General features: G+C 42.3%; 1 pseudogene; it reads right to left on the bottom strand.

Moving 5' to 3' along the window:
* Positions 1-2735: 2735 nt before the first annotated feature.
* On the bottom strand, positions 2736-10527 carry LOC139394492 (zinc finger protein 180-like; annotated as a pseudogene).
* Between the last annotated feature and the right edge of the window lie 2206 nt (positions 10528-12733).

Here is a 12733-nt window from a genome sequence, read left to right as displayed (position 1 = left end):
CTGGACAGGTGTGATGTAGTTAATGGAGATGGAGGTGTGTTCTAGTGGGTCGGGGCAGGTGTGATGTCGTCATTTGTATGTTTTGTATTGTTTATAAAAGATCAACATTTCTTTTTAAAGTCCCAATTCAAAGTTACACCTCACTGTTCTATTTTTGGAGTTGTTACATAAAACCAATCAGAATTCATTAGAATGATAAAGTCAGGAGTGATGTCATATGGAAGACCAGCCTATTACCTATGATGGTGTGAAGTAATAATAATATTCAGACGTCATTGATCACGTGCTGCTGATAAAGTGATACAGGCATCGGCACACTGCTTTGAAGTTTACTGCTGAGCGATTTGGACACGTGCCTCGTAGCTCCGGTATCAAATATAACATCCCCACTGAAAAGTTGACAAAACAAAAAGGAGCAAGCAGGTTGATTTCCTCTGTTGTTTTGATCCCACGGCAAGAAGGCACCAGAGCCCTGCTATCGGGTTCCCACTAGATAACACAACCACACAGTTCATATGAGGCACCAGAGCCCTGCTATCGGGTTCCCACTAGATAACACAACCACACAGTTCATATGAGGCACCAGAGCCCTGCTATCGGGTTCCCACTAGATAACACAACCACACAGTTCATATGAGGCACCAGAGCCTACCCTGCTAACGGGTTCCCACTAGATAACACAACCACACAGTTCATATGAGGCACCAGAGCCCTGCTATCGGGTTCCCACTAGATAACACAACCACACAGTTCATATGAGGCACCAGAGCCCTGCTATCGGGTTCCCACTAGATAACACAACCACACAGTTCATATGAGGCACCAGAGCCTACCCTGCTATCGGGTTCCCACTAGATAACACAACCACACAGTTCATATGAGGCACCAGAGCCCTGCTATCGGGTTCCCACTAGATAACACAAACACACAGTTCATATGAGGCACCAGAGCCCTGCTATCGGGTTCCCACTAGATAACACAACCACACAGTTCATATGAGGCACCAGAGCCCTGCTAACGGGTTCCCACTAGATAACACAACCACACAGTTCATATGAGGCACCAGAGCCCTGCTATCGGGTTCCCACTAGATAACACAACCACACAGTTCATATGAGGCACCAGAGCCCCGCTAACAACGGGTTCCCACTAGATAACACAACCACACAGTTCATATGAGGCACCAGAGCCCTGCTATCGGGTTCCCACTAAATAACACAACCACACAGTTCATATGAGGCACCAGAGCCCTGCTATCGGGTTCCCACTAGATAACACAACCACACAGTTCATATGAGGCACCAGAGCCCTGCTATCAGGTTCCCACTAGATAACACAACCACACAGTTCATATGAGGCACCAGAGCCCTGCTAACGGGTTCCCACTAGATAACACAACCACACAGTTCATGAAAAGCATGAGATGAAGCTTGAGCTCGATATCAACCTATCGAGCTAGTGTGACCATCCTGATCCCTCAAGTCAGTGAGTCAACACAGGAAGGAGCAATGAATGGATAGTTCATTTATTTCCAAAGCTGCAATGATGGGACACACACAGTATGGATGAATGATCAGTAGTGACGGGATATAAATACCACTCCCACAGCAATTCTACATTAATCTGCCCTGTAATATACTAACAAAAAAAACAGTTGAAATGTCTATCAAAGTCATTGTGATCGTATAGTGGATTTAACAATTCCTACTAATTCCTAATTTACTATTATAAATGAATCAATTGTTTCCATGTGTCTCATATTCACAACATCAGAATATCGCGTCATCCATTTTAGTATCAAAATATATCAAATTGACATGGAAAATTACTCAATGTCCCCCTCAGGTGGCGAAGAAGTATAATACACCTAAACTAACAAAACCGGGCTGATAAACTGGCTGGTGTTCATGAGTTTGTAAAACATATACTTTATACTTTTGTCATAAATGACCCTTGTCAGCTCGGAGATTTGAACTTGCAACCTTTCGGTTACTAGTCCAATGCTCTAACCACTAGGCTACCCTGCCGCCCCCACAGTGTGGATGAACGATCAGTAGTGAACAGGGTACAAATAGCACTCCTAAAGAAGATGCATTTTCCAGTTAGATACCAACTTGAAAGAGGGATCTTTAGCATAAAACCCACATGGAAAACAGAGATTTGGCAAATAACATATAAAGAGGCTGACTTGACGCCAAACCAACAACAGTAGTTACTAAAACATAAATTGCTAATGTGTGATTTAAAACGTGGATTTTATGATGTAATGTCAATTTTATACATTTCTATCCCAGAACCACTCAATTTTCAAGTTCTCCATAAATCTGCTGTGAATTACCCAGAATCCCACGCTTTTATCACAGGAGCGGCGCAGCGGTCTAAGGCACTGCATCTCGCTGGAGGCGTCACTACAGACCCTGGTTCAAATCCAGGCTGTATCATAACAGGCAGTGATTGGGAGTCCCTTAGGGCAGCGCACAACTAACAGCTCAAAAACCACACGGAATCTGGGAGTAATGTGTACATCCCTGGTTAGAGGACAATTTGTAGAAAACAGCTAGCTACATTTTGATTCAAGTGGGTCGCCAACGTGGTAAGTGTAACACAACTATTTTTTTGTTAAATCACATAAATTAGTACTCTTCCATTTCAGAGCCTGGATTTTTCCCCTGAGCCTAAAATCCATATCATGTTGAAATCAATTGATGAGGGGGAAAACGTTTAGGCTTCTACATTGAGACTATTAAAATATTCCTAATACAATGTTAAAACATACCACATTGTGACATTAATTCATTGATATCATAAAACAACTCCATGTATGTATTTTCTGATATTTTACCAGATTAACTCTGGTCACAGCTATAAGATTTCTCTCCTGTGTGTGTTCTATGGTGATTAGTCAGTGCTAGACTCAGTAAAACTCTTCCCACATTGAGCACAGCTGTAAGGATTTATCTTATGTGTGTGTTCTCTGGTGTAAAGTCAGATAGCCAGATCTAGTAAAACTCTTCCCACATTGATTACAGCTATAAGGTTTCTCTCCTGTGTGTGTTCTCTGGTGTGAAGTCAGATAGCCAGATCTAGTAAAACTCTTCCCACATTGATTACAGCTATAAGGTTTCTCTCCTGTGTGTGTTCTCTTGTGTCGGGTCAGCTGGCCAGATTGAACAAAACTCTTCCCACATTGATCACAGCTATAAGGTTTCTCTCCTGTGTGTGTTCTCTGGTGTGAAGTCAGATAGCAAGATGTAGAAAAATTCTTCCCACATTGATCACAGCTATAAGGTTTCTCTCCTGTGTGTGTTCTCTGGTGTGGAGTCAGATAGCTAGATGTAGTAAAACTCTTCCCACATTGAGCACAGCTATAAGGTTTCTCTCCTGTGTGTGTTCTCTGGTGTGAAGTCAGAGAGCTAGATGCAGTAAAACTCTTCCCACATTGAGCACAGCTAAAAGGTTTCTCTCCTGTGTGTGTTCTCTGGTGTGAAGTCAGATAGCTAGATGCAGTAAAACTATTCCCACATTGATCACAGCTATAAGGTTTATCTCCTGTGTGTGTTCTCTGGTGTAAAGTCAGCTGGCCAGATTGAACAAAACTCTTCCCGCATTGATCACAGCTATAAGGTTTCTCTCCTGTGTGTGTTCTCTGGTGTAAAGTCAGAGAGCCAGATTGAACAAAACTCTTCCCACATTGATTACAGCTATAAGGTTTCTCTCCTGTGTGGACTCTCTGATGAATTTTAATGCCTGCTGATGAGGTGAAACTCTTCCCACAGTCAGAGCAGCAGTGAGTTCTCTTCCCTGTGGATCTCTGCAGGTGTTTTTTGAGGTGTTCTGATCTAGAGAGACTCTTCTCTGCCTTGTCAGCATCACAAGGTTGTTGAGGCTCCCCAGAGGATCCACGGTAGTCCCGTCTCTCTCCTGTGTGAACAACAAAGTCAGACAGACGATTAAAGGCCCACAACAGCGGTAATCCAGTGTAAAAGTTGATGCCAACAGCGTAGCCATGATGTTGTACAACAATTGACGTCTGTAATGAATGTAAAAACTATTTGACAATTGTCTTAAAATGAGCAAGAATAGTCATTTTGTCTTGTTTTCACATTAGTAGTAAAATCGATGATTGTAGGCTAGAAATAAGTTATTAAAGTTGTTGAAACTCTAAGCAATGTGCCAGATGACTTTTGGTTTCCAAGGCCCCTTTCTGTGTTTGCTAAACTTGCAGCACGAGGGCGATGCACATGCAATTTGATTGCAGATACTCCTCCCTGCTAATGAGGAAACCGATAGTTATGGATGTAGTATATCTGCCTGGAGCAAAAATGGTGGGCAAAGATTTTAGTTTTTCACAATGTATTCTGAATGTGAATGGGGGAAAACTCAATTTCCAGGTTGCTTATGAGTGCATGTCACACTACCTTGGATTATAATTGTAATGCTCGTTTGAATGTCCTGCTTAATATAATGTTTGTGTCATCATCGCAAATCAACCGCTTCGTACTTAAAAAACACTTCAACCAGTAAAATGCTCTTTGGCTGAGGGTTTGTACACGGTTTGCCAAATTGGCCCATAACTTAACCTAACAACAAATGAAGGAAAATAGCTCTGTGTGTTGTACAATAGCCTATCCAACAAGGAACAGTTCTCTACACATTATGACCACGGTAGGGATGTTGGAGCACGGCATAACTGTCTTTACCAGAGTAATGAATGAAGAAGCACTTTGGTTGTTGTTGTATGTCTTGATGTTTGTCATGTGACAATCATTCAGAAAATTATTTCCTGGATCAGCTAATGATAGACGAACATGTGACTAACTAAACAGCTACAGTATTAAGAATGATGTTTAATTATTGAAGAACCACATTAATGACAGTATCCATTTGGGTGTTGTCAATAAAGTTACGATATTTATTATTTTTCTTAATGTTATTTATTTAACCTTTATTTAACCAGATGGCCATGATGTAATAATGATAGTTTAACCAGGTAGGCCAGTTAAAATCAAGTTCTCATTTACAACTGCGACCTGGCCAAGATAAAGCAAAGCAGTGCGACCAAAAACAACAGAGTTACACGTGGGATTAACAAACGAACAGTCAATAACACAATATAAATATCTATATAGTGTCTGCAAATGGTGTAGGGTGGAAAGGCAATAAATAGGCCATAGTAGCGATGTAATTACAATTTAGCAAATTGACACTGGAGAGATAGATGTGCAGATGATGATGTGCAAGTAGAAATACTGGTGTGCAAAAGAGCAAAAAAGTCAATAAAACATGGGGATGAGGGAGGTAGTTGGATGGGCTATTTACAGATGGGCTGTGTACAGCTGCAGCGATCGGTAAGCTGCTCAGATAGCTGATGCTTAAAGTTAGTGAGGGAGAAATAAGTCTCCAACTTCAGCGATTTTTTCTATTCGTTCCAGTCATTGGCAGCAGAGAACAGGAAGGAAAGGCGGCCAAAGGAGGTGTTGGCTTTGGGGATGACCAGTGAGATAAACCTGCTGGAGCGCGTGCTACGGGTGGGTGTTGCTATGCTGACCAGTGAGCTGAGTTAAGGCAGAGCTTTACCTAGCAAAGACTTAGAGATGACCTGGAGCCAACGGGTTTGGCGACGAATATGTAGCGAGGGCCAGCCGACAAGAGCATACAGGTCGCAGTGGTGGGTGGTATATGGGGCTTTGGTGACAAAACGGATGGCACTGTGATAGACTGCATCCAGTTTGCTGAGTAAAGTGTTGGAGGCTATTTTGTAAATGACATCGCCAAGGTCAAGGATCGGTAGGATAGTCAGTTTTACGAGGGTATGTTTGGCACTGTGAGTGAAGGAGGCTTTGTTGAGAAATAGGAAGCCGATTCTAGATTTAATTTTGCAATGGAGATGATTCATATTAGTCTGGAATGAGAGTTTACAGTCTAACCAGACACTTCGGTAATTGTTGTTGTCCACGTATTCTAAGTCAGAACCGTCCAGAGTAGTGGTGCTAGTCCGGGGGGTGCGGGCAGCGATCGGTTGTTGATTGAGTCGAAAGCCTTGGCCAGGTCGATGAAGACTGCTGCACAGTACTGTCTTTTATCGATGGTGGTTATGATATCGTTTAGTACCTTGAGCGTGGCTGAGGTGCACCCGTGACCAGCTCGGAAACTGGATTGTACAGCGGAGAAGGTACAGTGGGATTCGAAATGGTCAGTGATCTGTTTGTTAACTTGGCATTCGAAGACTTTAGAAAGGCAGGGCAGGATGGCAGGATGGACCTAGGTCTAACAGTTTGGGTCTAGAGTGTCACCCCTTTGAAGAGGGGGATGACCGCGAAAGCTTTCCAAGGAATCTCGGAAAAAAACGAAAGAGAGGTTGAACAGACTAGTAATAGGGGTTGTCACAATGGAGGCAGATCAATTTAGAAAGAGAGGGTCCAGATTGTCTAGCCCAGCTGATTTGTATAGGTCCAGGTTTTGCAGCTCTTTCAGAACATCAGCTATCTGGATTTGGGTGAAGGAGAAGCTGGGGACGCTTGGGCAAGTAGCTGCGGGGTGTGTGGAGCTGTTGGCTGTGGTAGCCAGGAGGAAAGCATGGCCAGCCGTAGAGAAATGCTTGTTGAAATTCTCGATTATCGTGGATTTATCGGTGGTGACAGTGTTTCCTAGCCTCAGTGCAGTGGGCAGCTGGGATGAGGTGCTCTTATTCTCAATGGATTTTACAGTGTCCCAAAACTTTTTGGAATTAGAGCTACAGGATAAAAATGTATGTTTGAAAAAGCTAGCCGTTGCTTTCCTAACTGATTGTGTGTATTGGTTCCTGACTTCTCTGAAAAGTTGCATATCGCGGGGACTATTCGATGCTAGTGCAGTACGCCACAGGATGTTTTTGTGCTGGTCGAGGGCAGTCAGGTCTGGAGTGAACCAAGGTCTATATCCGTTCTTAGTTCTACATTTTTTGAAAGGGGCATGCTTATTTAAGGTGGTGAGGAAATTATTTTTAAAGAACAACGAGGCATCCTCTACTGACGGGATGAGGTCAAAATCCTTCCAGGATACCCAGGCCTGGTCGATTAGAAAGGCCTGCTTGCAGAAGTGTTTTAGGGAGCGTTTGACAGTGATGAGGGGTGGTCGTTTGACCGCGGACCCATAACGGATGCAGGCAATGATCGCTGAGATCCTGATTGAAAACAGCAGAGGTGTATTTGGAGGGCAAGTTGGTCAGGATAATATCTATGAGGGTGCCCATGTTTACGGATTTAGGGTTGTACCTAACATAAAGACATAAAGCGAGTCATAAAGCGAGGCATAAAGCAATCACAGGTGTTGATTGGGAGAGCTAGCTAAGACAACAACGGGTAAGACAACAACAGTTAATCATCTAAGACAACAGGTAAAATGGCAATGAATGGGCAGAGAGGGTCAGTTAACTACACACAGGGCCTGAGTTCGAGACTGTGGTCGACAGATAAACAAAAAACAAAATGGAGACCCGTGATTAATGAACAATCCAGCAGGCATCAGCTATGTAGATAAATGATCATAGGGTCCAGTGAACAGGAATATATGAACCAGGGAAGCCGTTAGGTAGTCATTAATACGCTAGCCGGGAGATGCGCCTGGCTCGAGGCTAACTGGTGCTAGCTTCGGGACATGGGCATCACGGACGTCCTGCAAAGGCCGGTTGAGGGCACATAGGACAGAATTACGTCGGCAGACCAGTCGTGATGGACTGGCTCCGTGTTGACAAAGGGTCCAGGCCAATTGGCAAAAGAGGTACTGTAGCTGGAGTAATTTTGTTTGCTAGCCGGGAGATGCACCTGGCTCGAGGCTAACTGGTGCTAGCTTCGGAACAAGGGCTTTAGCCACTATAGCCACACTGGTGCAAAGATCCAGAGCTTACGGCAGGAATCCGGTGATGTAATGGCTTCTAGTCGTCTTAGTGAAGAGTCCGGGAGGTATCAGCTGTGTGCCCGAGTGATCATAGGGTCCACTGAGCAGGCTGGGAGATGAGCTTCGAGGCTGGGCCACTTGGTGGCAGCAAGCTAGCTGCGATTATCCGGTATAATGGTCCAGAGTGGGAATACGGCAAGAATACGGTGATGTAGTGGAGAAAAACAGTCTGATATGCTCAGGGTTGATATTACGCTGTGCAGACTGGCAGGTATTATCCAGGCTAAAATATGACTAAATAGCTAGTAGCTAATCAGCTGGTTAGCTTCTGATGGCTAGCTGCTGATGGAGGTTCTAGCTATAAAGTCTAAAAATAAGCAGATCCGTATCACATTGGGTGAGGCGGGATGCCGGAAGGTATATTTAATTTAAACATGGAAAAAGAGATTGGAATATTTTGCAATATATACAAAAAATGATGAAAAAAACCCATAACATTTACAACAGCCATCACTGCTACGCCATCTTGAATTGCAAGATGACTCAGTTAAAAAACATTGGATACAGCAAACTTTGGCACCAAATGGAAAAGGTTGCTGACTGCTGGTGTAGTCTATTATCAGAATCTATAGGAGCATAACGACTGCTGGTGTAGTCTATTACCAGAAACTATAGGAGCATAACGACTGCTGGTGTAGTCTATTACCAGAAACTATAGGAGCATAACGACTGCTGGTGTAGTCTATTACCAGAAACTATAGGAGCATAACGACTGCTGGTGTAGTCTATTACCAGAAACTATAGGAGCATAACGACTGCTGGTGTAGTCTATTACCAGAAACTATAGGAGCATAACGACTGCTGGTGTAGTCTATTACCAGAAACTATAGGAGCATAATGACTGCTGGTGTAGTCTATTACCAGAAACTATAGGAGCATAACGACTGCTGGTGTAGTCTATTACCAGAAACTATAGGAGCATAATGACTACTGGTGTAGTCTATTACCAGAAACTATAGGAGCATAACGACTGCTGGTGTAGTCTATTACCAGAAACTATAGGAGCATAATGACTGCTGGTGTAGTCTATTACCAGAAACTATAGGAGCATAACGACTGCTGGTGTAGTCTATTACCAGAAACTATAGGAGCATAACGACTACTGGTGTAGTCTATTACCAGAAACTATAGGAGCATAACGACTGCTGGTGTAGTCTATTACCAGAAACTATAGGAGCATAATGACTACTGGTGTAGTCTATTACCAGAAACTATAGGAGCATAACGTAAGAATTTACGAAGGCCAGCAGCAGCGGGAGGAGGAAGAGTTTTTTTTCTGATGGTTAGGCCATCTTGATCTCTGGTTCCCGAGTCATATGTGTGTCTTAATTATTTAATCAAACAGCGTGCTTAAAGCATCAGACCAGTTCAGTACATATAGTTGATATTATTAAAAACCACATGGGGTGTGTCTATATATGGAAAAATACACGTTTATAACATTTCTCCCAATCGGTTGGTAGAAAGAAAAGATGATTCTTGGTTGACCCAAGATTTGTTTTAGTTGGGGCCCTAGTGCATTCATTAAGTTCAGACCGCTTCCCTTTATTTTGTTACCTTACTTATTCTAAATTAGACTTTTTTTTAAAGAATTAAATGAAAATGTTAAATGTTTTAGAAATGCTTGAGACTCAAATTAATGAATCATGTTTTGAGGATATACAGTGTTTGTTTACATTTACTAATGAACATTGGCGTGAAAAAAAAGCTTATATTTTGGGTTCTGATGGGGTACGACAGTTGACCTAAGCTCATGAGGCATTTATAAGTGATTTCTTCAAGAAACAATGGGTACATATCATTAATGTATAAGTCCCAAAATGCTAGCCCCTCCTGGGCTAATCTAATAGGAGATATTGGGGATATTGGGGAGTACAGTATTTCAGGCATTGTCATGGGATGCATTTGATCAATTGTTAACGTTTTGTTGATGGTCCACTCTTGATGTTCTACACGTTACAGTGAAGCTTCAGCCATTCCTACAGAACAACATTAAAGTGTAGAACCCTTTTACTGCATATTGGTTCAACGACTGCAGAGACGGTACTTACTGGTGTTAAACAGATCACCAACCTCCTCTTCTTCCTCCAATGTGACAGTAATCTCCCCCTCCTCCTTCTCATCCTCCTCTTCTTTTACTGTAACATCCTCTTCCTCTTTCACTCTGAACGTGTCTTCCTCTTCTTTCACTGAAACGTCTTCCTCTTCTTTCACTGAAACATCTTCCTCTTCTTTCACTGAAACGTCTTCCTCTTCTTTCACTGAAACGTCTTCCTCTTCTTTCACTGAAACATCTTCCTCTTCTTTCACTGAAACGTCTTTCTCTTCTTTCACTGAAACGTCTTTCTCTTCTTTCACTGAAACGTCTTTCTCTTCTTTCACTGAAACGTCTTTCTCTTCTTTCACTGAAACGTCTTTCTCTTCTTTCACTGAAACCTCTTCCTCTTCTTTCACTGAAACAGCCTCACCTTCTACTTGTTTTACTGTAACATCCTCCTCCTCTTTCACAACAATGTTCTGCAACAGACCCTCTTTCTCCGTCCAGCAGACCTCATCTTCTTTAACAGGAGGAGAGTAGTTTAGGGAGCTCATGGTCGTGGATGTTAGCTAGCTAGCTAGCTATCATTAGCGACTAGGCTCCTGCTAACTTAACCAGCCAGCTACTAAAGCTGACTAATACAAAATAACGTAATATTAAATTAAACCGGTTAACAAGTTTAGACACAGAAGTGTGTCTGAAACACAGTAGCTAATATACACCGAAATCGTATAAATATCTTGAATCTTTCGGCTATGTTGGCTAGCAAGCTACCGAGGTGGTTGACGAGCTGTTTCTGAAGAACCGTCCACTAGATTATACGTCACGCTGGCAGCGTCGTCTGAAAGACGCACATCGCCGCCTGCTGATTGGAGGGGAAACGCAGTTGAGGATCATATTTTATTTTGAGACAAAGGATTTACATGGATTTAATTAAATAATACTATTATATTGAGACATACAAAGACCTGAATGTGTTTATTGATTAGTGCAAATAAAACATGTTTACTACAGCACATTAAAGGCAGTTTCATTAAATCAAACTAAATCTAAATAAGTAGCTAGCTACTGTCGGTCTATAGATGTATATAATGAACAGACTAGGTCTATACTGCTCCTACATGGTGTAACAATACATCATGTAGATGTATATAATGAACAGACTAGGTCTATTCTGCTCCTACATGGTGTAACAATACATCATGTGGGGACACTACTTTTCAAAAGTTTGGGGTCACTTAGAAATGTCCTTGTTTTTTAAAGAAAATCAACAATTGTTTTTAATCTTTTATAAAAACCTGTTTTTGCTTTGTCATTATGGGGTATTGTGATGTCATTATGGGGTATTGTGATGTCATTATGGGGTATTGCGATGTCATTATGAGGGGAAAAAATACATTTCATCCATTTTAGAATAAGGATGTAACGTCACAAAATGTGTAAACAGTGAAGGGGTCTGAATACTTTCCAAATGCACTGTATATATAGGGGCAGTACTTAGTGACATCACTTCCTGAAACAGGAGGTACAAATATATAACATAGGTTCACAATATCAACATTCAATGTATCAAAATATATGACCAAGCTGGAAGTGGAAACGCCAGCCCAGCCACAATCCTAGAGGTTCACTGATGATCAACCTCCTCCTTTACATCTGACTCCTGATGATCAACCTCCTCCTTCACATCGGACTCCTGATGATCAACCTCCTCCCTCACATCTGACTCCAGTGATCAATCCAGAGCGTCTTCTTTCTTGGGGGGGAATCCCGATGGACAACGTCATTCAATAGGCCGTCATCACCACCACCGCCCACAAGTTAATTGTTATTCAGGTTATCAATGGGAAGAGCATCAGCAATATGTCCTGTCTGGTAACTTGTCTCATTTAATGGATTTAAATTGGCAGGTGCACAGGGAGAAACCCCATTAATACACTTTGAAGTCTTTAACTGTATCAAAGTCTGTGGCCTGTGATGTTGGGATAAATGATAGTCCCTTATTATACAAGAGACTAAATTCAAAAATTCTACAGCACAACGGCAGAGTCATGTCTTAAGTGTAAAACTAACAATGACTCAATAATCCTTCTGGGAATGTTATGACGTCATACAGTTATGGGAGGAGTTAGAAAGTTGGCTGTCAGAAGTACAGTTATACAATGTAAAATTACTTTTAATCCGTCTGTCTGTATATTTCAAGACATGGCATATGAGGATGCAGTGAGATACCCGATGGTTGGATGATACTTTTCTAATCAGTCATCTTAAATATTATACTTAAAACCTGGAAATCAACCAATCCTCTGTTGTTAATTCAATAGAAAGGTAAAATGCTTTATTATCTAAAAGTTGAAAGTGAGTGTGCAACGGAGAGAAAAAAATGGTGCTGATGCGGGCGCTGGAGACGGGTGTGTGTTCGAGTGGGTCTGGGCACGTTTGATGGAGTTAATGGAGATGGAGGTGTGTTCGAGTGGGTCTGGACAGGTTTGATGGAGTTAATGGAGATGGAGGTGTGTTCGAGTGGGTCTGGACAGGTTTGATGGAGTTAATGGAGATGGGGGTGTGTTCTCGTGGGTATAGGCAGGTTTGATGTAGTTAATGGAGATGGGGGTGTGTTCTAGTGGGTCTGGGCAAGTGTGATGTCGTTAATGGAGATGGAGGTGTGTTCTAGTGGGTCTGGGCAGGTTTGATGTAGTTAATGGAGATGGGGGTGTGTTCTAGTGGGTCTGGGCAGGTGTGATGGAGTTAATGGAGATG

This window comes from Oncorhynchus clarkii, unplaced genomic scaffold (assembly GCF_045791955.1).
Source record: "Oncorhynchus clarkii lewisi isolate Uvic-CL-2024 unplaced genomic scaffold, UVic_Ocla_1.0 unplaced_contig_382_pilon_pilon, whole genome shotgun sequence".
Classification (NCBI taxonomy): domain Eukaryota; kingdom Metazoa; phylum Chordata; class Actinopteri; order Salmoniformes; family Salmonidae; genus Oncorhynchus; species Oncorhynchus clarkii.
The sequence above is the reverse complement of the archived record's forward strand: the minus strand, read 5'-3'. Positions and strand labels throughout refer to the sequence as shown.